Source organism: Peromyscus eremicus, chromosome 19 (assembly GCF_949786415.1).
Source record: "Peromyscus eremicus chromosome 19, PerEre_H2_v1, whole genome shotgun sequence".
Taxonomy (NCBI): domain Eukaryota; kingdom Metazoa; phylum Chordata; class Mammalia; order Rodentia; family Cricetidae; genus Peromyscus; species Peromyscus eremicus.
Window position 1 is genome coordinate 23,442,669 of NC_081435.1, and position 9,181 is coordinate 23,451,849.

A 9,181-nucleotide genomic window follows, 5' to 3' on the forward strand; every position below is an offset into this window, starting at 1 on the left:
GACCCTTTTGAAAAGCAAACAGAACTAGAGAAATGGCCCAGGGGTTAGGAGCACCTCCTGCTCTTGCAGAGGATGAAGTTTAGTTCCCAGCACCCAGCTTATATCTCTTGTTCCAGGGGATCCAGGCCTTCTTCTGGAGTCTGTGGACACCTAGACTCACATGCACACACAAATGCAAATAATTAAAAATAAATCTAAAAACAAAGGAAAAGAAAGATCATTGTTTCCAGTAACAATAAAAGTGAGTCACATTGTGCTGTGTCTGTCCTTAACCCTCGGGTGACTTTTTGTTTTCTAAAGAATGGCCTCATACTAGGCAGATGGCCCAACCAAAAAGGTGCTTGCCAGGCGAGCATAAGGTAAAAAGACGTATGTGACAGCATCTGTATCTCCTCACTGCTGAGGGAGCTTGCTGGAGCTTGTTGGCCAGCCAGCCTACTGAACTGGTGAGCACCAGGATCAGTGAGCGAGTCTACCTCAAAATAAGACAGCAAAGAGCTGAGGAAGACATGGAATATCAAGAGCAGATGCTGACCCCTGTCCTCTAGACACCTTGTACACCCATGCTTGCTGTGTGTAATGCAGTGGTTGGAATGAGGAATGTCCCCCGCAGGCTCGTGTATCAACTCTTGGTCCCCATTTGGGTGCTAAAATTGAATGAGAGAAATATTACCTAAGCTTTGCCTTTAGATAATTGTAGTCAGACTGGAGAAGCAGGAGACCCTTAGCTCATGCAGTCATCACAAACTTCTCAAAGATGAGAAAAGACGTAACACAAAGAGCCCACACACACTCCTATTTACCCACTATGCTTTGTTCTGGTGCCAGAGTGTTAGGCCTGGGACCCAGAGACCACATTGCTGTCTAGAAAGGCCAGGAGAAGTCGGAGAAGGCGCGGCCCAGGCAGGAGCAGGTTGACTCTGGCGGGTCCTAGGAAGGAAGTCGACTTGACATGGGGTGACTCGAGTGCTGTTGTGACCCCTTCCTTGAAGTAGAGAGGTTTCTCCTGGGGAACTGTGATAGGGATGTTTTTTGCAGGGTCTGTGTCAGGAGGAGGTGGAGCGTAATTTGCCGGATAATCTTTACTAAGCACCCATTCATTCGTAGGTCCTTTATTGTCACCCGACATCCATGAGACAACCAGCTTTTGCAGAAGACCCTCAGCAAAGTCAGCAACATCTGAGAGGCCCCATGCTGGACCGGCTGGAGGCAAATGGAGAGGCTGAATGCAGTGTAGGAAATAGTATTCTCCAGTGTGTCACAGGCACACACAAAAAGACACGAAAGTGAGAGGACTTGGGAAGAAGAAGGGGTTTGGGGGGAGAGGGGAAGAGATAAGAGAGGGTAATGGGGGAGACTTTCGTCAAAGAATATTTCCTATATGTATGAAATTATAAGAGAATAAATAAAAACTTTAAAGTATTATTTAAAGAAATACAACGTAGCTGAACATGGTGGCATACTGGCAAACTCAGAATTTGGAAGGTAGAGGCAGGAGGATCAGAAGCTTAAAGTCATTCTCTTTGGCTAGCCTGGGCTACTTGAGGCTATCTCAAAAAAAGACAAGACAGGGCTAGCAAGATGGCTCAGGTGGTAAACACCTTGCCACTAGGCCTGATGACCAGAATTGGATCCCTGGAGCTCTCATATGAGAGAACCGAATCCATAAAGCTACCCTCTGACCTCCACACACTTATACGGCCTGCACGACCCCTCAGTCATACACATACCACTAATAAGTACAAATTTTCTTTAAAATATTAAAAGTAAAAATTACCATGCTTCATTGAATACATTGGAATAAAGTCATTTTTCCTCATTTATCTTATTTTACACATTTTCTATTGAAAATATAGGCAAAGCTTTGTATTATATTTTTTCACTTATCAAATAGAAAGTTAAGTTTTAGAAAGTCGAGAACAAACCAACACGAGAATATCCTCTAGTTCAGCTAACGTATTTTTGTTCCAAATGCACTGCTGTATGTCATGGCTATTGCTTACAAATCTGCAGGATTTTCCACTGGGCACGAAACTGTCCTTTAGCTCATCCTTTCGTGTCTTGGTTGCGCCTGCACAGGGGCCATCCAGCAAAAACAAGCCACTGGCAGATTGTTGCTCCGGGATCATGACTGGTTGTTCTAGTTTGGGCAAACCCTGCGTTTAGATTTCCTCCTTGACTGCAAAGGTTAGCCTGGATTTGCAATTTTGGCCGCCTCCTCCATGCCCCCGGGACGTGTGGTACAGGTCACTGTGTCCACGGGTACAGAGCCTGTGCCGAGGCCGGAGGACAGCCTCAAGGGTCTTACTGCCTCACTGTCACTCACCTCTTAGTCACTCCAACCTGGAATGAGGCTGGTGACCAGCAGACCTGGGGAATTTTCCTGTCTCTGCCTCCACTAGCACTAGGGTTACAAGCCCTCGTGGGGCCACGCCCAGCGGTTTTTTGTTGTTTTTTTTTTTTAAAATGTTGGTACTGGGAATTTGAATGGAGGGTCTCATGACTGCGCAGCAAGTGTTCTTACCCACTCCCCCACCTCTCAGCCACTCGGACCTCTTCATTGAAGAGGAGAACCGGAAGTTAATTTTCTGCACCTCTCTTCATGCCTAGGCATCAAGGACACTTGGTGAAGATGAACGAAGACACTGAGCAGTTTTCATTCTCTAGTGCTGCTGTAGCAAACTATCATGAGTGTGGTGGCTTAAGACATCATAGTTATATTATGTTAGAGCTTGTGTCAGAAGTCTGAGCCGAGTCTTACTGGGCTAGAGTTAAGGTCTCGTTTTCAGGGCGTGGTTCCCTCCTGGAGAGTCAGGGAAAATCCATTTCTTTGCTCCTTTGAGTGGCTGACAGAATCCAGTTCCTGGGGTTCTAAGACTGAAAGCTCCATTTCCTTCCTCTTTTTCAAGGCTAGCAGCAGCAGGATGAATTCCTCTCGTACTTCAAGTCTCTCTTCCTCTTTCTTCTGTCTCCTCTCTGTGGCTCATCTATTTTCTACTTATACTTGTTCAAAGACTGATTTTTATTTTGTGTGTATGAGTGTTTGACCTGCATGGATGCCTGTGTACTGCATGTGCCTGGTCCCTGCAGGAGACCGGAGGAGGGTATGAGGGTATCCGACCCCCTGGAACTGGAGTTAACAGATGGTTGTGAGCCACTGTGTGGGTCCTGGGAACAGAACCGGGTCCTCTGCAGGAGCAGCAAGTGTTCTCAACTGCTGGGCCATCTCTCCAGGACCACCTTTCCTCTTTTTAGGTTGACTTTTCTCTGGTTCTTGTTGCACTAACAGAAAGCTAGCAGGTTGTATAAGGAGATATAGTCATAGGTTCTGACTATTTGGACGTTGACCTTTGGGGAAGAGGTTCACTATTCTGACCACACAATGGCCTCACATGAGGCACCATAGGCAGCCTCCAACCCTCTAGAAAGAATGGACATGTTGAGAGCTGACAGCTGGTGGAGGCCTGTAGTCACAGCTAGAGCCAGCCCAGGGCGTGCACAGGCTTGTGATGCAGGCCCTGGAACTGACAGCCTGGATTATTTGCCACCTGGGTACTCTTGGGGAATGCTCATGACCTCCAAGAGCCCAGCTTCCCTCAGCATATAAAATGAGGATAATGTTATTAGCATCTACTTCATGGGTTATTGGAATAAATGAGGCACTCCATAAAAAAGGGATTTGAGATGATCTGGCCTCCAGATGTGCTGAAGAAGTGTGAGCCATATCCAAAAGACTCACACATCAATGCCGTTGATAGTTGCAAGAGTTAATTTCTGAAGCACCAACACCTCGTCTAGTGTTTTTTGTTTTGTTTTTTGTTTTTTTGACATAGAGTCCCATGTACTCAAGGGTGGCCTTGAACTCACTCTGTTGTCAAAGATGCTTGTGAATTTTGGATTCTCCTGCTTGTACCTTCCAAGTGCTGGGATTACAGGCATGCAACATCACACTCAGTTTATACTGTGCTAGGGACCAAACCAGGCTTCATACACACCGGCAACTGAGCTGCATCGATAGCCCTTTATCTGTTTTTTTTATCCATGGATATGATATCTATGCATGCTAGTTTGATTTCTGTTAATCCAATGAACACCATTGACCAAAAACAGCCTGAGGAGGAAGCAGTCTATGGCATCTCACACGTTACAGTCCATCGTCCAGGAAAACCAAGGCAGGAACTCAAGTTGAAGATTAGCCATCACACTATGAAAATCAAAATGTTCTAGAAAGAAGTAAAATCTAACTGTTGGGCTCCCATTTAACCCCCTTGAACTAACCTGTGCCCAAGGGAAGTGAACCATCCAGGCTTGCCAGATGTGGGTAAGGAACTACCCTAACAGTATTCATTGGTCCGAGTCGGGCTGTTCTCTGACAGACAGCAAACTGACTGACGTGCCTCTTTATCAGTGAGCTGTCTCCAGACTTCCTGCTTCTTTGCTCTCCGACGTTCAGCCATTTGGGGAGGTGTTTTGGCCCACAGTCTTTCAGCTCTTGGACATAAATCATCACAGGACCTTGCCACTCGACTCAAGGACATACTTCTTTTGAATGCAGAAATAACGTTTGCTCTGTAATGAGGTCTGTCATGCAGTTCCACAAGACTGAGTGCACCACACAGCCTTTCCCTTTCCCCATGGTGGCCTCTCCGAAATTGATGCTGACAGATTTACAGCCAGCTAGAGCTGGGGGGATTTAGAAAAAGGTTTGTTGGGACAAACTTTATTTTTCCCTCACATCTTTTTCCTCCCCAGCAACTCTTTAATCTGTACAAAGCAAACAAATAAAAACAAACAAACAAAAAACATGTGCTAAGCAAACTTGTAATTCTAGCACTTGGGAAGCTGATGCAGGAGGATTGTCATGAATCTAAAGCTAACCTGAGTCATATTGTTCTAGGCCAACTTGGGTTACAGAGTGAGCGCATCCTTTAAAAACACCAACAAAACCTGCTAAAAGTAAGGCTTCATTAGTCTAAAATCAAGTGTAAGTTGATTTAGTTAAAAAATCATGATGTTGTTAAATCGTGGATCTGTGAGTTCAAGACACTACTCTAAGTGACCAGATCCTTTAGCTGGCACCATCTCTCCCTCCCTCCCTCCCTCCCTCTCTCTCTCTCTCTCTCTCTCTCTCTCTCTCTCTCTCTCTCTGTGTGTGTGTGTGTGTGTCTCTCCCTCCATATGTCAGAATTAATTGTGTTGTGGCTTCACAGCCTCATTTTGTCTGACATAGTAACTTGACTTCTCCATGCTCCTCATCAAGTCAGCTATCCCAGACTAAATCACATGGTGCGGAATTTCCCAAGACCCCTTGACCCCTTGAAATGATATAAGAGTCAGATATTTTCCTTGTTCAGGGGATTTCTCTGAAGGCTCTCTCCTGGGTCTCCCCACTCTCCTATTACCCTGTCCACGACAACTATCTCTCTTACTCTTATTTAGCTATTTTTTAAATCTCTTTTTAACATTTTATTTATTATTTTTATGTGTATGAGTATTTTGCCTGCACATATGTGCAACACATGTGTGCAATGCACAGTGAGAGCCAGAAAAGGGCATCAAATTCCCCTGGGACTGGAGTTACAGACAGTTGTGAGCTGCCATGTGGGTGCTAGGAATTGAACCCTGGGCCTCTGGAAATGCAGCAGGTGCTGTGGATATCGCTCTGTATAAATAAAGTGCTGATTGGCCAGTAGCCAGGCAGGAAGTATAGGCGGGACAAGCAGAGAAGAGAATTCTGGGAAGTGGAAGGCTGAGGCAGAGAGATGCTGCCAGCTGCCACCATGAGACGATGTTAAGATACTGGTAAGCCACAAGCCACGTGGCAACTTATAGATTCATAGAAATGGGTTGACTTAAGATATAAGAACAGTTAGCAAGAAGCCTGCCATGGCCATACAGTCTGTAAGCAATATAAGTCTCTGGGTGTTTACTTGGTTGGGTCTGAGCGGCTGAGGGACTGGCGGGTGAGAGAGATTTGTCCTGACCGTGGGCCAGGCAGGACTGGAGAAAACTCCAGCTACAAGCAGGTGCTCCTAACTGCTGAGCCATCTCTCTGGCCCCAGCTATCACTCTTAATAAAGCTCCTTTTCAGGTGTTAAAGGGAAGCATCCCATCCATGCTGTCTCTGATACAATATACTCTTTTTTTTTTAATGCTTTCCCACCTCAAGGCCAATCATGGCTCTTGTGGTCACAAGACCCTCTCTCCCAAAGGGTAATTTTATGTCAGATCTTTTCCCAAACCAACCTACCTGCCCCTTCTCTCATTTTAACATATGTATGCTGTCTCTAAACCACAGCAGCTATTGTATTATTATAAAATCCTTTATAAAATATTATGAAAAGTACAAGTGGTCCTCTAACTTGATGATCATTCTTATACGTGTAGTTTGTACTTAAAAACTTCTAATTGTATATGATAGTAAGTGAATTGATATTTAATACAATATGCTCAGTCTATAGTACATGTATATCAGACATGAGTATGACTCAAGACACTGACACCTGAAATAGAGCAGTGAGTATGAGGGGGAGTCCATATTGGGTTTTGTTTTGTTGTTATTGTTGTTTGGTGATGGGGTTACTTACAATTCATGTCTTTAACATATAGGAAGACATTAACATCTAAGTTATTTGACATCAGGTTCATGGCTTTTATTTTATATTAAGCAATGCCATGAATCTTAGATGTAATATCTTCAATAAGCCACAAAAGACTTATATTTGTTTGCTTTTTTTCAGAGAGGGTCTCACTGTGTAGCTCCAGCTGTCCTAGAACTCACTCTGTAGACCAGGCTGACCTTGAACTCACAGAGCTGGGTAGTGGTGGCACACAACTTTAATTCCAGCACTCAGGAGGCAGAGACAGATCTCTGTGAGTTCAAGGCCAGCCTGGTCTACAGAGTGTGTTCCAGGACAGGCTCAAAAGCCATAGAGAAACCCTGTCTCGCGGGACACAACACACTCACAGAGATGCCCCTGCTCTTGAGTGCTAGGATTAAAGGTGTGTGCCAATACTCCAGGCTCAAAAGATTTATTTTAAGTGGAAGACACAAAGTTATCTTTTTTAAAAAAATTTTATTTTATTTTATTTTCCAGACAGGGTTTCTCTGAGTAGTTTTGATGCCTGTCCTGGATGTCGCTCTGTAGACCAGGCTGGCCTCAAACTCATAGAGATCCGCCTGGCTCTGCCTCCCGTGCTGAGATTAAAGGTGTGTGCCACTGCTGCCCGGCTAATCCAAAGTTATTTTGATAGAACAAAACAGAAACCAACATTGACTGAGTTTCAGGGTAACTTTCTTTTCTTTTCTTTTCTTTTCTTTTTTTTTTTTTTTTTTTTGAGGTAGGCTTTCATTCCCAGCCTGACCTAGAACTCACGATGTGGCCCAGGCTGGTCTTGATCCTGCAGCAGTTTTCCTGCCTTACCCTCCTAAGTGCTGGGATATGTGTGAGCCACCACATCTGGCTCAGAGTAATACTTTATTAAAAAAATCATTTAGTTACCTCAAATCAATTTTTCAGTTTGTTCTAAGCCAGAAGAAAAACTTTAAAAATCACCTTTGAAGACCAGCAACAGTTTATATAATGGGATTGCATCTACCCTTGAAGAAGGGAGTGAAGTTAAACAGACATCTTGGGATCAATAATTATTTGGTGTAGACAGTCCAGGTTATGACCTCCAGAGGACAACTGGACAAGGGTAGATGTTTTTTATTTATTTTTTTAATATATTTATTTATTTAGGTTTTTCGAGACAGGCTTTCTCTGTGTAGCCTTGGCTGTCCTGGAACTCACGCTGTAGACCAGGCTGGCCTCGAACTCACAGAGATCCGCCTGCCTCTGCCTCCTGAGTGCTGGGATTAAAGGTGTGCGCCACCACCGCCTGGCTATAAGGTTGTGTGTGCCAGTTAACTTGGTGGGTTTTTTGTTGTTGTTGTCGTTGTTTGGGGGGGTTGTTTGTGTGTTTTGGGGTTTTTTGTTTTTTTTTTTCTTTTCGGTCTTTTTGTTTGTTTGTTTGTTTGTTTTTTCCTGGCAAGTGCTCTACCACTGAGCTAAATCTCCAACCCCATGGGTGGATTTTTTAGGACAACTTACCAGGAAACCAAAAGATAGAATAGGCAAGTCCTGGTCTATCACATGTAAAATTGGTTCCAGAAAGCACTCCTCTACCCCTGAAGGACCCAATTATTTAGAAATATTTGTTAAAGGTTTCACATTGTTTTCAGAAAGCTAATGAGTTGCACTTGACCTTGGCCAAGGCTGAGAAGTGAGGTGATTAAAAGCAATGAGTACTGATTGCTACTCACTCACTAACAGTTATTTACTAAGAACCTACCATCTGCCAGGCCCTGGAGAGACAAGGGAGGCAAGACCCAAGCTCTGTGGCTCTCACAATAAATAATAACCACAACAGCAGTTGATAGCTATCATTGACAGGTTCACAAAGACTTTAGTCACTTAGTATTTAAAATTTCTCAACACTAAGAAAAAAAACTATTAGCAATAAAAGCCCTCAATTGCTGGGTGATGGTGGTGGTGGTGGTGGTGGTAGCGCACACCTTTAATCCCAGCACTCGAGAGGCAGAGGCAGGCGGATCTCTGTGAGTTCGAGGCCAGCCTGGTCTACAGAGTGAGTTCCAGGAAAGGTGCAAAGCTACACAGAGAAACCCTGTCTTGAAAAACCATAAAAAAAAAAAAGCCCTCAATTTAACTGTTTTTTTTGGGGGGGTGCATGTGCATGTGTGCAAATGTGTGCACATAGAGGTCAGATGTCAACCTTGAGTGGCATTCCTTAGAGCCTTATACCCTGTTTGCTTTGCTTTTTTGAAGGCAAGGTCCCTCATTGGTTCGGAGCGTGTGGCAGTTTGAATAAGAATGGCCCCCATAGGCTCATGTATTTGAATGCCTAATCACCAGGAAGTAGCACTATCTGAAAGGATTGGAAGGAATAAGAGGTGTGGCCTTGTTGAAGGAGGTGTGTCACTGGGGGTGAAGTTTCAAAAGCCCGTACCTAGCCCCAGAGTCTCTCTCTCTCTCTCCCCCCTTCCCCCCAATCCCCCTCCCTCCCCTCCCTCTCCCTCTCTCTGCTTGCAGACCAGAGTGTAGCTCTCAGCTACTGCTCCAGCGCCATGCATGCTGCCGTGTCCCCCACCCTGATGACAATGGACTGAGCCTCTGAAACT